The sequence below is a fragment of the Lissotriton helveticus genome, chromosome 12, assembly GCF_964261635.1.
Source record: "Lissotriton helveticus chromosome 12, aLisHel1.1, whole genome shotgun sequence".
In the NCBI taxonomy this organism is placed as follows: domain Eukaryota; kingdom Metazoa; phylum Chordata; class Amphibia; order Caudata; family Salamandridae; genus Lissotriton; species Lissotriton helveticus.
This window is the reverse complement of record NC_136073.1, coordinates 657,899,147-657,912,379: the sequence shown is the minus strand read 5'-3', so window position 1 is coordinate 657,912,379 and position 13,233 is coordinate 657,899,147. Positions and strand designations below refer to the sequence as shown.

The 13,233-nt window shown below is 46.6% G+C and overlaps 13 non-coding genes across 13 annotated transcripts; all 13 read right to left on the bottom strand.

Annotated features, from left to right (window-relative positions):
• Positions 1-414: 414 nt before the first annotated feature.
• LOC144800355 (U5 spliceosomal RNA) lies at positions 415-529 on the bottom strand. The gene has a single exon (XR_013604265.1). It is a non-coding gene; the product is annotated as a U5 spliceosomal RNA (small nuclear RNA).
• A 933-nt stretch (positions 530-1,462) lies between these two features.
• LOC144801579 (U5 spliceosomal RNA) lies at positions 1,463-1,577 on the bottom strand. Its single transcript, XR_013605384.1, has one exon. It is a non-coding gene; the product is annotated as a U5 spliceosomal RNA (small nuclear RNA).
• A 933-nt stretch (positions 1,578-2,510) lies between these two features.
• On the bottom strand, positions 2,511-2,625 carry LOC144801577 (U5 spliceosomal RNA). The gene has a single exon (XR_013605382.1). It is a non-coding gene; the product is annotated as a U5 spliceosomal RNA (small nuclear RNA).
• A 933-nt stretch (positions 2,626-3,558) lies between these two features.
• Positions 3,559-3,673, bottom strand: LOC144800354 (U5 spliceosomal RNA). The gene has a single exon (XR_013604264.1). It is a non-coding gene; the product is annotated as a U5 spliceosomal RNA (small nuclear RNA).
• A 933-nt stretch (positions 3,674-4,606) lies between these two features.
• LOC144801576 (U5 spliceosomal RNA) lies at positions 4,607-4,721 on the bottom strand. The gene has a single exon (XR_013605381.1). It is a non-coding gene; the product is annotated as a U5 spliceosomal RNA (small nuclear RNA).
• A 907-nt stretch (positions 4,722-5,628) lies between these two features.
• Positions 5,629-5,743, bottom strand: LOC144800981 (U5 spliceosomal RNA). The gene has a single exon (XR_013604859.1). It is a non-coding gene; the product is annotated as a U5 spliceosomal RNA (small nuclear RNA).
• A 933-nt stretch (positions 5,744-6,676) lies between these two features.
• On the bottom strand, positions 6,677-6,791 carry LOC144800773 (U5 spliceosomal RNA). The gene has a single exon (XR_013604658.1). It is a non-coding gene; the product is annotated as a U5 spliceosomal RNA (small nuclear RNA).
• Positions 6,792-7,724: 933 nt separating this feature from the next.
• Positions 7,725-7,839, bottom strand: LOC144801575 (U5 spliceosomal RNA). Its single transcript, XR_013605380.1, has one exon. It is a non-coding gene; the product is annotated as a U5 spliceosomal RNA (small nuclear RNA).
• A 933-nt stretch (positions 7,840-8,772) lies between these two features.
• On the bottom strand, positions 8,773-8,887 carry LOC144801010 (U5 spliceosomal RNA). The gene has a single exon (XR_013604888.1). It is a non-coding gene; the product is annotated as a U5 spliceosomal RNA (small nuclear RNA).
• A 934-nt stretch (positions 8,888-9,821) lies between these two features.
• Positions 9,822-9,936, bottom strand: LOC144800389 (U5 spliceosomal RNA). The gene has a single exon (XR_013604296.1). It is a non-coding gene; the product is annotated as a U5 spliceosomal RNA (small nuclear RNA).
• Positions 9,937-10,869: 933 nt separating this feature from the next.
• LOC144801574 (U5 spliceosomal RNA) lies at positions 10,870-10,984 on the bottom strand. The gene has a single exon (XR_013605379.1). It is a non-coding gene; the product is annotated as a U5 spliceosomal RNA (small nuclear RNA).
• Positions 10,985-11,890: 906 nt separating this feature from the next.
• Positions 11,891-12,005, bottom strand: LOC144800772 (U5 spliceosomal RNA). The gene has a single exon (XR_013604657.1). It is a non-coding gene; the product is annotated as a U5 spliceosomal RNA (small nuclear RNA).
• Positions 12,006-12,939: 934 nt separating this feature from the next.
• Positions 12,940-13,054, bottom strand: LOC144801099 (U5 spliceosomal RNA). Its single transcript, XR_013604975.1, has one exon. It is a non-coding gene; the product is annotated as a U5 spliceosomal RNA (small nuclear RNA).
• Between the last annotated feature and the right edge of the window lie 179 nt (positions 13,055-13,233).

Sequence of the window (13,233 nt, the reverse complement as noted above, 5' to 3'; positions counted from 1 at the left end):
GAATCTGACTCAGGATTGGCCACCCTCTCAGGGCACCGACTCAGGATTGGCCAACCTCTATGGGGCACCTCCAACGGGCACAAATAACGGGCAAGCCCTATGAAAAGCACAGCGTGAGTCTAGGTGCCACCTTGAAAAAGGAGGGTGACGTCTGGCCTCTGACAGCAGGAATATTAAGAGAGGAGAAAACATACTGCCTGCTATCGTGAAATTCCAAGATAGTCACGAAAAGCAATCTCATGCACTGCACAAGCTCTTTCCCATGATGCACCTCTCCTGCACTCTGTCTATGCAAATGAGCAAGCAGAGAGTTCAGGAATAAAACACCTAAGCTCATGTCCCCAAAAAACAGCATCAGACAACTCGCAGATATTCCTCAATTTCTAATGCTTTTCTTTTAAACACACGATAACGAGCCTCACCTGTGGTAAGGCTTAAAAAAATTGAATAAACTCGCAAATGTTCCTCTTCACGGAAATCTTTAGTAAAAGGCGAAAGATTTTTTCGTTTTGAAGAGAAACCAGAGTAAGTTAGAATATGGCTCTCTGGGGGTAAGTGGCACCACATCAAAGACCCCGTCATTACGAGGGTGAGGACCTGAGAGGTATTTTCAAAATCTAAGAAAGAGGACAAGAACCAGGCCGGTGAGGGAAGCAGGCCCAAATTTCAGAGTCTCTGCTCAAAGCACAGAAAATCAAAAAGGTGGACAGTTCCCATGCGTCTGTCTGTGAATATGCAAATTATTTTCTGTACACACCTCAGCTCATTAGGAGGCGTTGCGGATGCTGGGCAAGGGGAACGGGAAGCGTGCATCAGGCTTTAGGTGAAGTGGCACTGTAGGACTTTTGTCCCCCAGCGATTTTACGCTTTCCACACCATCCTTCCAATCGTTAGGCTGTGAGCCACCACTGTGCTCTGCACATAGCCATGCACTTTAAGTCCCTTTTTCGCACGTACTTTCATTAAACCTGAATATAGAAGTATATATCTGTCTAGGCTAGAGGCACATGAAACAGGACTGGCGTGCCGCTTCAAGTGTACCTGAGAGGAATCTGACTCAGGATTGGCCACCCTCTCAGGGCACCGACTCAGGATTGGCCAACCTCTATGGGGCACCTCCAACGGGCACAAATAACGGGCAAGCCCTATGAAAAGCACAGCGTGAGTCTAGGTGCCACCTTGAAAAAGGAGGGTGACGTCTGGCCTCTGACAGCAGGAATATTAAGAGAGGAGAAAACATACTGCCTGCTATCGTGAAATTCCAAGATAGTCACGAAAAGCAATCTCATGCACTGCACAAGCTCTTTCCCATGATGCACCTCTCCTGCACTCTGTCTATGCAAATGAGCAAGCAGAGAGTTCAGGAATAAAACACCTAAGCTCATGTCCCCAAAAAACAGCATCAGACAACTTGCAGATATTCCTCAATTTCTAATGCTTTTCTTTTAAACACACGATAAACAGCCTCACCTGTGGTAAGGCTTAAAAAAATTGAATAAACTCGTAAATGTTCCTCTCCACGGAAATCTTTAGTAAAAGGCGAAAGATTTTTTCGTTTTGAAGAGAAACCAGAGTAAGTTAGAATATGGCTCTCTGGGGGTAAGTGGCACCACATCAAAGACCCCGTCATTGCGAGGGTGAGGACCTGAGAGGTATTTTCAAAATCTAAGAAAGAGGACAAGAACCAGGCCGGTGAGGGAAGCAGGCCCAAATTTCAGAGTCTCTGCTCAAAGCACAGAAAATCAAAAAGGTGGACAGTTCCCATGCGTCTGTCTGGGAATATGCAAATTCTTTTCTGTACACACCTCAGCTCATTAGGAGGCGTTGCGGATGCTGGGCAAGGGGAACGGGAAGCGTGCATCAGGCTTTAGGTGAAGTGGCACTGTAGGACTTTTGTCCCCCAGCGATTTTACGCTTTCCACACCATCCTTCCAATCGTTAGGCTGTGAGCCACCACTGTGCTCTGCACATAGCCATGCACTTTAAGTCCCTTTTTCGCACGTACTTTCATTAAACCTGAATATAGAAGCATATATCTGTCTAGGCTAGAGGCACATGAAACAGGACTGGCGTGCCGCTTCAAGTGTACCTGAGAGGAATCTGACTCAGGATTGGCCACCCTCTCAGGGCACCGACTCAGGATTGGCCAACCTCTATGGGGCACCTCCAACGGGCACAAATAACGGGCAAGCCCTATGAAAAGCACAGCGTGAGTCTAGGTGCCACCTTGAAAAAGGAGGGTGACGTCTGGCCTCTGACAGCAGGAATATTAAGAGAGGAGAAAACATACTGCCTGCTATCGTGAAATTCCAAGATAGTCACGAAAAGCAATCTCATGCACTGCACAAGCTCTTTCCCATGATGCACCTCTCCTGCACTCTGTCTATGCAAATGAGCAAGCAGAGAGTTCAGGAATAAAACACCTAAGCTCATGTCCCCAAAAAACAGCATCAGACAACTTGCAGATATTCCTCAATTTCTAATGCTTTTCTTTTAAACACACGATAAACAGCCTCACCTGTGGTAAGGCTTAAAAAAATTGAATAAACTCGTAAATGTTCCTCTCCACGGAAATCTTTAGTAAAAGGCGAAAGATTTTTTCGTTTTGAAGAGAAACCAGAGTAAGTTAGAATATGGCTCTCTGGGGGTAAGTGGCACCACATCAAAGACCCCGTCATTGCGAGGGTGAGGACCTGAGAGGTATTTTCAAAATCTAAGAAAGAGGACAAGAACCAGGCCGGTGAGGGAAGCAGGCCCAAATTTCAGAGTCTCTGCTCAAAGCACAGAAAATCAAAAAGGTGGACAGTTCCCATGCGTCTGTCTGGGAATATGCAAATTCTTTTCTGTACACACCTCAGCTCATTAGGAGGCGTTGCGGATGCTGGGCAAGGGGAACGGGAAGCGTGCATCAGGCTTTAGGTGAAGTGGCACTGTAGGACTTTTGTCCCCCAGCGATTTTACGCTTTCCACACCATCCTTCCAATCGTTAGGCTGTGAGCCACCACTGTGCTCTGCACATAGCCATGCACTTTAAGTCCCTTTTTCGCACGTACTTTCATTAAACCTGAATATAGAAGCATATATCTGTCTAGGCTAGAGGCACATGAAACAGGACTGGCGTGCCGCTTCAAGTGTACCTGAGAGGAATCTGACTCAGGATTGGCCACCCTCTCAGGGCACCGACTCAGGATTGGCCAACCTCTATGGGGCACCTCCAACGGGCACAAATAACGGGCAAGCCCTATGAAAAGCACAGCGTGAGTCTAGGTGCCACCTTGAAAAAGGAGGGTGACGTCTGGCCTCTGACAGCAGGAATATTAAGAGAGGAGAAAACATACTGCCTGCTATCGTGAAATTCCAAGATAGTCACGAAAAGCAATCTCATGCACTGCACAAGCTCTTTCCCATGATGCACCTCTCCTGCACTCTGTCTATGCAAATGAGCAAGCAGAGAGTTCAGGAATAAAACACCTAAGCTCATGTCCCCAAAAAACAGCATCAGACAACTCGCAGATATTCCTCAATTTCTAATGCTTTTCTTTTAAACACACGATAACGAGCCTCACCTGTGGTAAGGCTTAAAAAAATTGAATAAACTCGCAAATGTTCCTCTTCACGGAAATCTTTAGTAAAAGGCGAAAGATTTTTTCGTTTTGAAGAGAAACCAGAGTAAGTTAGAATATGGCTCTCTGGGGGTAAGTGGCACCACATCAAAGACCCCGTCATTACGAGGGTGAGGACCTGAGAGGTATTTTCAAAATCTAAGAAAGAGGACAAGAACCAGGCCGGTGAGGGAAGCAGGCCCAAATTTCAGAGTCTCTGCTCAAAGCACAGAAAATCAAAAAGGTGGACAGTTCCCATGCGTCTGTCTGTGAATATGCAAATTATTTTCTGTACACACCTCAGCTCATTAGGAGGCGTTGCGGATGCTGGGCAAGGGGAACGGGAAGCGTGCATCAGGCTTTAGGTGAAGTGGCACTGTAGGACTTTTGTCCCCCAGCGATTTTACGCTTTCCACACCATCCTTCCAATCGTTAGGCTGTGAGCCACCACTGTGCTCTGCACATAGCCATGCACTTTAAGTCCCTTTTTCGCACGTACTTTCATTAAACCTGAATATAGAAGTATATATCTGTCTAGGCTAGAGGCACATGAAACAGGACTGGCGTGCCGCTTCAAGTGTACCTGAGAGGAATCTGACTCAGGATTGGCCACCCTCTCAGGGCACCGACTCAGGATTGGCCAACCTCTATGGGGCACCTCCAACGGGCACAAATAACGGGCAAGCCCTATGAAAAGCACAGCGTGAGTCTAGGTGCCACCTTGAAAAAGGAGGGTGACGTCTGGCCTCTGACAGCAGGAATATTAAGAGAGGAGAAAACATACTGCCTGCTATCGTGAAATTCCAAGATAGTCACGAAAAGCAATCTCATGCACTGCACAAGCTCTTTCCCATGATGCACCTCTCCTGCACTCTGTCTATGCAAATGAGCAAGCAGAGAGTTCAGGAATAAAACACCTAAGCTCATGTCCCCAAAAAACAGCATCAGACAACTTGCAGATATTCCTCAATTTCTAATGCTTTTCTTTTAAACACACGATAAACAGCCTCACCTGTGGTAAGGCTTAAAAAAATTGAATAAACTCGTAAATGTTCCTCTCCACGGAAATCTTTAGTAAAAGGCGAAAGATTTTTTCGTTTTGAAGAGAAACCAGAGTAAGTTAGAATATGGCTCTCTGGGGGTAAGTGGCACCACATCAAAGACCCCGTCATTGCGAGGGTGAGGACCTGAGAGGTATTTTCAAAATCTAAGAAAGAGGACAAGAACCAGGCCGGTGAGGGAAGCAGGCCCAAATTTCAGAGTCTCTGCTCAAAGCACAGAAAATCAAAAAGGTGGACAGTTCCCATGCGTCTGTCTGGGAATATGCAAATTCTTTTCTGTACACACCTCAGCTCATTAGGAGGCGTTGCGGATGCTGGGCAAGGGGAACGGGAAGCGTGCATCAGGCTTTAGGTGAAGTGGCACTGCAGGACTTTTGTCCCCCAGCGATTTTACGCTTTCCACACCATCCTTCCAATCGTTAGGCTGTGAGCCACCACTGTGCTCTGCACATAGCCATGCACTTTAAGTCCCTTTTTCGCACGTACTTTCATTAAACCTGAATATAGAAGCATATATCTGTCTAGGCTAGAGGCACATGAAACAGGACTGGCGTGCCGCTTCAAGTGTACCTGAGAGGAATCTGACTCAGGATTGGCCACCCTGTCAGGGCACCGACTCAGGATTGGCCAACCTCTACGGGCAAGCCCTATGAAAAGCACAGCGTGAGTCTAGGTGCCACCTTGAAAAAGGAGGGTGACGTCTGGCCTCTGACAGCAGGAATATTAAGAGAGGAGAAAACATACTGCCTGCTATCATGAAATTCCAAGATAGTCACGAAAAGCAATCTCATGCACTGCACAAGCTCTTTCCCATGATGCACCTCTCCTGCACTCTGTCTATGCAAATGAGCAAGCAGAGGAGTTCAGGAATAAAACACCTAAGCTCATGTCCCCAAAAAACAGCAGCAGACAACTCGCAGATATTCCCCAATTTCTAATGCTTTTCTTTTAAACACACAATAAACAGCCTCACCTGTGGTAAGGCTTAAAAAAATTGAATAAACTCGTAAATGTTCCTCTCCACGGAAATCTTTAGTAAAAGGCGAAAAAAATTTTCGTTTTGAAGAGAAACCAGAGTAAGTTAGAATATGGCTCTCTGGGGGTAAGTGGCACCACATCAAAGACCCCGTCATTGCGAGAGTGAGGACCTGAGAGGTATTTTCAAAATCTAAGAAAGAGGACAAGAACCAGGCCGGTGAGGGAAGCAGGCCCAAATTTCAGAGTCTCTGCTCAAAGCACAGAAAATCAAAAAGGTGGACAGTTCCCATGCGTCTGTCTGGGAATATGCAAATTCTTTTCTGTACACACCTCAGCTCATTAGGAGGCATTGCGGCTGCTGGGCAAGGGGAACGGGAAGCGTGCATCAGGCTTTAGGTGAAGTGGCACTGTAGGACTTTTGTCCCCCAGCGATTTTACGCTTTCCACACCATCCTTCCAATCGTTAGGCTGTGAGCCACCACTGTGCTCTGCACATAGCCATGCACTTTAAGTCCCTTTTTCGCACGTACTTTCATTAAACCTGAATATAGAAGTATATATCTGTCTAGGCTAGAGGCACATGAAACAGGACTGGCGTGCCGCTTCAAGTGTACCTGAGAGGAATCTGACTCAGGATTGGCCACCCTCTCAGGGCACCGACTCAGGATTGGCCAACCTCTATGGGGCACCTCCAACGGGCACAAATAACGGGCAAGCCCTATGAAAAGCACAGCGTGAGTCTAGGTGCCACCTTGAAAAAGGAGGGTGACGTCTGGCCTCTGACAGCAGGAATATTAAGAGAGGAGAAAACATACTGCCTGCTATCGTGAAATTCCAAGATAGTCACGAAAAGCAATCTCATGCACTGCACAAGCTCTTTCCCATGATGCACCTCTCCTGCACTCTGTCTATGCAAATGAGCAAGCAGAGAGTTCAGGAATAAAACACCTAAGCTCATGTCCCCAAAAAACAGCATCAGACAACTCGCAGATATTCCTCAATTTCTAATGCTTTTCTTTTAAACACACGATAAACAGCCTCACCTGTGGTAAGGCTTAAAAAAATTGAATAAACTCGCAAATGTTCCTCTCCACAGAAATCTTTAGTAAAAGGCGAAAGATTTTTTCGTTTTGAAGAGAAACCAGAGTAAGTTAGAATATGGCTCTCTGGGGGTAAGTGGCACCACATCAAAGACCCCGTCATTGCGAGGGTGAGGACCTGAGAGGTATTTTCAAAATCTAAGAAAGAGGACAAGAACCAGGCCGGTGAGGGAAGCAGGCCCAAATTTCAGAGTCTCTGCTCAAAGCACAGAAAATCAAAAAGGTGGACAGTTCCCATGCGTCTGTCTGGGAATATGCAAATTCTTTTCTGTACACACCTCAGCTCATTAGGAGGCGTTGCGGATGCTGGGCAAGGGGAACGGGAAGCGTGCATCAGGCTTTAGGTGAAGTGGCACTGTAGGACTTTTGTCCCCCAGCGATTTTACGCTTTCCACACCATCCTTCCAATCGTTAGGCTGTGAGCCACCACTGTGCTCTGCACATAGCCATGCACTTTAAGTCCCTTTTTCGCACGTACTTTCATTAAACCTGAATATAGAAGTATATATCTGTCTAGGCTAGAGGCACATGAAACAGGACTGGCGTGCCGCTTCAAGTGTACCTGAGAGGAATCTGACTCAGGATTGGCCACCCTCTCAGGGCACCGACTCAGGATTGGCCAACCTCTATGGGGCACCTCCAACGGGCACAAATAACGGGCAAGCCCTATGAAAAGCACAGCGTGAGTCTAGGTGCCACCTTGAAAAAGGAGGGTGACGTCTGGCCTCTGACAGCAGGAATATTAAGAGAGGAGAAAACATACTGCCTGCTATCGTGAAATTCCAAGATAGTCACGAAAAGCAATCTCATGCACTGCACAAGCTCTTTCCCATGATGCACCTCTCCTGCACTCTGTCTATGCAAATGAGCAAGCAGAGAGTTCAGGAATAAAACACCTAAGCTCATGTCCCCAAAAAACAGCATCAGACAACTTGCAGATATTCCTCAATTTCTAATGCTTTTCTTTTAAACACACGATAAACAGCCTCACCTGTGGTAAGGCTTAAAAAAATTGAATAAACTCGTAAATGTTCCTCTCCACGGAAATCTTTAGTAAAAGGCGAAAGATTTTTTCGTTTTGAAGAGAAACCAGAGTAAGTTAGAATATGGCTCTCTGGGGGTAAGTGGCACCACATCAAAGACCCCGTCATTGCGAGGGTGAGGACCTGAGAGGTATTTTCAAAATCTAAGAAAGAGGACAAGAACCAGGCCGGTGAGGGAAGCAGGCCCAAATTTCAGAGTCTCTGCTCAAAGCACAGAAAATCAAAAAGGTGGACAGTTCCCATGCGTCTGTCTGGGAATATGCAAATTCTTTTCTGTACACACCTCAGCTCATTAGGAGGCGTTGCGGATGCTGGGCAAGGGGAACGGGAAGCGTGCATCAGGCTTTAGGTGAAGTGGCACTGTAGGACTTTTGTCCCCCAGCGATTTTACGCTTTCCACACCATCCTTCCAATCGTTAGGCTGTGAGCCACCACTGTGCTCTGCACATAGCCATGCACTTTAAGTCCCTTTTTCGCACGTACTTTCATTAAACCTGAATATAGAAGCATATATCTGTCTAGGCTAGAGGCACATGAAACAGGACTGGCGTGCCGCTTCAAGTGTACCTGAGAGGAATCTGACTCAGGATTGGCCACCCTCTCAGGGCACCGACTCAGGATTGGCCAACCTCTATGGGGCACCTCCAACGGGCACAAATAACGGGCAAGCCCTATGAAAAGCACAGCGTGAGTCTAGGTGCCACCTTGAAAAAGGAGGGTGACGTCTGGCCTCTGACAGCAGGAATATTAAGAGAGGAGAAAACATACTGCCTGCTATCGTGAAATTCCAAGATAGTCACGAAAAGCAATCTCATGCACTGCACAAGCTCTTTCCCATGATGCACCTCTCCTGCACTCTGTCTATGCAAATGAGCAAGCAGAGAGTTCAGGAATAAAACACCTAAGCTCATGTCCCCAAAAAACAGCATCAGACAACTTGCAGATATTCCTCAATTTCTAATGCTTTTCTTTTAAACACACGATAAACAGCCTCACCTGTGGTAAGGCTTAAAAAAATTGAATAAACTCGCAAATGTTCCTCTCCACGGAAATCTTTAGTAAAAGGCGAAAAAAATTTTCGTTTTGAAGAGAAACCAGAGTAAGTTAGAATATGACTCTTTGGGGGTAAGTGGCACCACATCAAAGACCCCGTCATTGCGAGGGTGAGGACCTGAGAGGTATTTTCAAAATCTAAGAAAGAGGACAAGAACCAGGCCGGTGAGGGAAGCAGGCCCAAATTTCAGAGTCTCTGCTCAAAGCACAGAAAATCAAAAAGGTGGACAGTTCCCATGCGTCTGTCTGGGAATATGCAAATTCTTTTCTGTACACACCTCAGCTCATTAGGAGGCGTTGCGGATGCTGGGCAAGGGGAACGGGAAGCGTGCATCAGGCTTTAGGTGAAGTGGCACTGTAGGACTTTTGTCCCCCAGCGATTTTACGCTTTCCACACCATCCTTCCAATCGTTAGGCTGTGAGCCACCACTGTGCTCTGCACATAGCCATGCACTTTAAGTCCCTTTTTCGCACGTACTTTCATTAAACCTGAATTTAGAAGCATATATCTGTCTAGGCTAGAGGCACATGAAACAGGACTGGCGTGCCGCTTCAAGTGTACCTGAGAGGAATCTGACTCAGGATTGGCCACCCTCTCAGGGCACCGACTCAGGATTGGCCAACCTCTATGGGGCACCTCCAACGGGCACAAATAACGGGCAAGCCCTATGAAAAGCACAGCGTGAGTCTAGGTGCCACCTTGAAAAAGGAGGGTGACGTCTGGCCTCTGACAGCAGGAATATTAAGAGAGGAGAAAACATACTGCCTGCTATCATGAAATTCCAAGATAGTCACGAAAAGCAATCTCATGCACTGCACAAGCTCTTTCCCATGATGCACCTCTCCTGCACTCTGTCTATGCAAATGAGCAAGCAGAGGAGTTCAGGAATAAAACACCTAAGCTCATGTCCCCAAAAAACAGCAGCAGACAACTCGCAGATATTCCCCAATTTCTAATGCTTTTCTTTTAAACACACAATAAACAGCCTCACCTGTGGAAAGGCTTAAAAAAATTGAATAAACTCGTAAATGTTCCTCTTCACGGAAATCTTTAGTAAAAGGCGAAAGATTTTTTCGTTTTGAAGAGAAACCAGAGTAAGTTAGAATATGGCTCTCTGGGGGTAAGTGGCACCACATCAAAGACCCCGTCATTACGAGGGTGAGGACCTGAGAGGTATTTTCAAAATCTAAGAAAGAGGACAAGAACCAGGCCGGTGAGGGAAGCAGGCCCAAATTTCAGAGTCTCTGCTCAAAGCACAGAAAATCAAAAAGGTGGACAGTTCCCATGCGTCTGTCTGTGAATATGCAAATTATTTTCTGTACACACCTCAGCTCATTAGGAGGCGTTGCGGATGCTGGGCAAGGGGAACGGGAAGCGTGCATCAGGCTTTAGGTGAAGTGGCACTGTAGGACTTTTGTCCCCCAGCGATTTTACGCTTTCCACACCATCCTTCCAATCGTTAGGCTGTGAGCCACCACTGTGCTCTGCACATAGCCATGCACTTTAAGTCCCTTTTTCGCACGTACTTTCATTAAACCTGAATATAGAAGTATATATCTGTCTAGGCTAGAGGCACATGAAACAGGACTGGCGTGCCGCTTCAAGTGTACCTGAGAGGAATCTGACTCAGGATTGGCCACCCTCTCAGGGCACCGACTCAGGATTGGCCAACCTCTATGGGGCACCTCCAACGGGCACAAATAACGGGCAAGCCCTATGAAAAGCACAGCGTGAGTCTAGGTGCCACCTTGAAAAAGGAGGGTGACGTCTGGCCTCTGACAGCAGGAATATTAAGAGAGGAGAAAACATACTGCCTGCTATCGTGAAATTCCAAGATAGTCACGAAAAGCAATCTCATGCACTGCACAAGCTCTTTCCCATGATGCACCTCTCCTGCACTCTGTCTATGCAAATGAGCAAGCAGAGAGTTCAGGAATAAAACACCTAAGCTCATGTCCCCAAAAAACAGCATCAGACAACTTGCAGATATTCCTCAATTTCTAATGCTTTTCTTTTAAACAAACGATAAACAGCCTCACCTGTGGTAAGGCTTAAAAAAATTGAATAAACTCGTAAATGTTCCTCTCCACGGAAATCTTTAGTAAAAGGCGAAAGATTTTTTCGTTTTGAAGAGAAACCAGAGTAAGTTAGAATATGGCTCTCTGGGGGTAAGTGGCACCACATCAAAGACCCCGTCATTGCGAGGGTGAGGACCTGAGAGGTATTTTCAAAATCTAAGAAAGAGGACAAGAACCAGGCCGGTGAGGGAAGCAGGCCCAAATTTCAGAGTCTCTGCTCAAAGCACAGAAAATCAAAAAGGTGGACAGTTCCCATGCGTCTGTCTGGGAATATGCAAATTCTTTTCTGTACACACCTCAGCTCATTAGGAGGCGTTGCGGATGCTGGGCAAGGGGAACGGGAAGCGTGCATCAGGCTTTAGGTGAAGTGGCACTGCAGGACTTTTGTCCCCCAGCGATTTTACGCTTTCCACACCATCCTTCCAATCGTTAGGCTGTGAGCCACCACTGTGCTCTGCACATAGCCATGCACTTTAAGTCCCTTTTTCGCACGTACTTTCATTAAACCTGAATATAGAAGCATATATCTGTCTAGGCTAGAGGCACATGAAACAGGACTGGCGTGCCGCTTCAAGTGTACCTGAGAGGAATCTGACTCAGGATTGGCCACCCTGTCAGGGCACCGACTCAGGATTGGCCAACCTCTACGGGCAAGCCCTATGAAAAGCACAGCGTGAGTCTAGGTGCCACCTTGAAAAAGGAGGGTGACGTCTGGCCTCTGACAGCAGGAATATTAAGAGAGGAGAAAACATACTGCCTGCTATCGTGAAATTCCAAGATAGTCACGAAAAGCAATCTCATGCACTGCACAAGCTCTTTCCCATGATGCACCTCTCCTGCACTCTGTCTATGCAAATGAGCAAGCAGAGAGTTCAGGAATAAAACACCTAAGCTCATGTCCCCAAAAAACAGCATCAGACAACTCGCAGATATTCCTCAATTTCTAATGCTTTTCTTTTAAACACACGATAAACAGCCTCACCTGTGGTAAGGCTTAAAAAAATTGAATAAACTCGCAAATGTTCCTCTCCACAGAAATCTTTAGTAAAAGGCGAAAGATTTTTTCGTTTTGAAGAGAAACCAGAGTAAGTTAGAATATGGCTCTCTGGGGGTAAGTGGCACCACATCAAAGACCCCGTCATTGCGAGGGTGAGGACCTGAGAGGTATTTTCAAAATCTAAGAAAGAGGACAAGAACCAGGCCGGTGAGGGAAGCAGGCCCAAATTTCAGAGTCTCTGCTCAAAGCACAGAAAATCAAAAAGGTGGACAGTTCCCATGCGTCTGTCTGGGAATATGCAAATTCTTTTCTGTACACACCTCAGCTCATTAGGAGGCGTTGCGGATGCTGGGCAAGGGGAACGGGAAGCGTGCATCAGGCTTTAGGTGAAGTGGCACTGTAGGACTTTTGTCCCCCAGTGATTTTACGCTTTCCACACCATCCTTCCAATCGTTAGGCTGTGAGCCACCACTGTGCTCTGCACATAGCCATGCACTTTAAGTCCCTTTTTCGCACGTACTTTCATTAAACCTGAATATAGAAGCATATATCTGTCTAGGCTAGAGGCACATGAAACAGGACTGGCGTGCCGCTTCAAGTGTACCTGAAAGGAATCTGACTCAGGATTGGCCACCCTCTCAGGGCACCGACTCAGGATTGGCCAACCTCTATGGGGCACCTCCAACGGGCACAAATAACGGGCAAGCCCTATGAAAAGCACAGCGTGAGTCTAGGTGCCACCTTGAAAAAGGAGGGTGACGTCTGGCCTCTGACAGCAGGAATATTAAGAGAGGAGAAAACATACTGCCTGCTATCATGAAATTCCAAGATAGTCACGAAAAGCAATCTCATGCACTGCACAAGCTCTTTCCCATGATGCACCTCTCCTGCACTCTGTCTATGCAAATGAGCAAGCAGAGGAGTTCAGGAATAAAACACCTAAGCTCATGTCCCCAAAAAACAGCAGCAGACAACTCGCAGATATTCCCCAATTTCTAATGCTTTTCTTTTAAACACGCAATAAACAGCCTCACCTGTGGTAAGGCTTAAAAAAATTTAATAAACTCGTAAATGTTCCTCTCCACGGAAATCTTTAGTAAAAGGCGAAAGATTTTTTCGTTTTGAAGAGAAACCAGAGTAAGTTAGAATATGGCTCTCTGGGGGTAAGTGGCACCACATCAAAGACCCCTTCATTGCGAGGGTGAGGACCTGAGAGGTATTTTCAAAATCTAAGAAAGAGGACAAGAACCAGGCCGGTGAGGGAAGCAGGCCCAAATTTCAGAGTCTCTGCTCAAAGCACAGAAAATCAAAAAGGTGGAC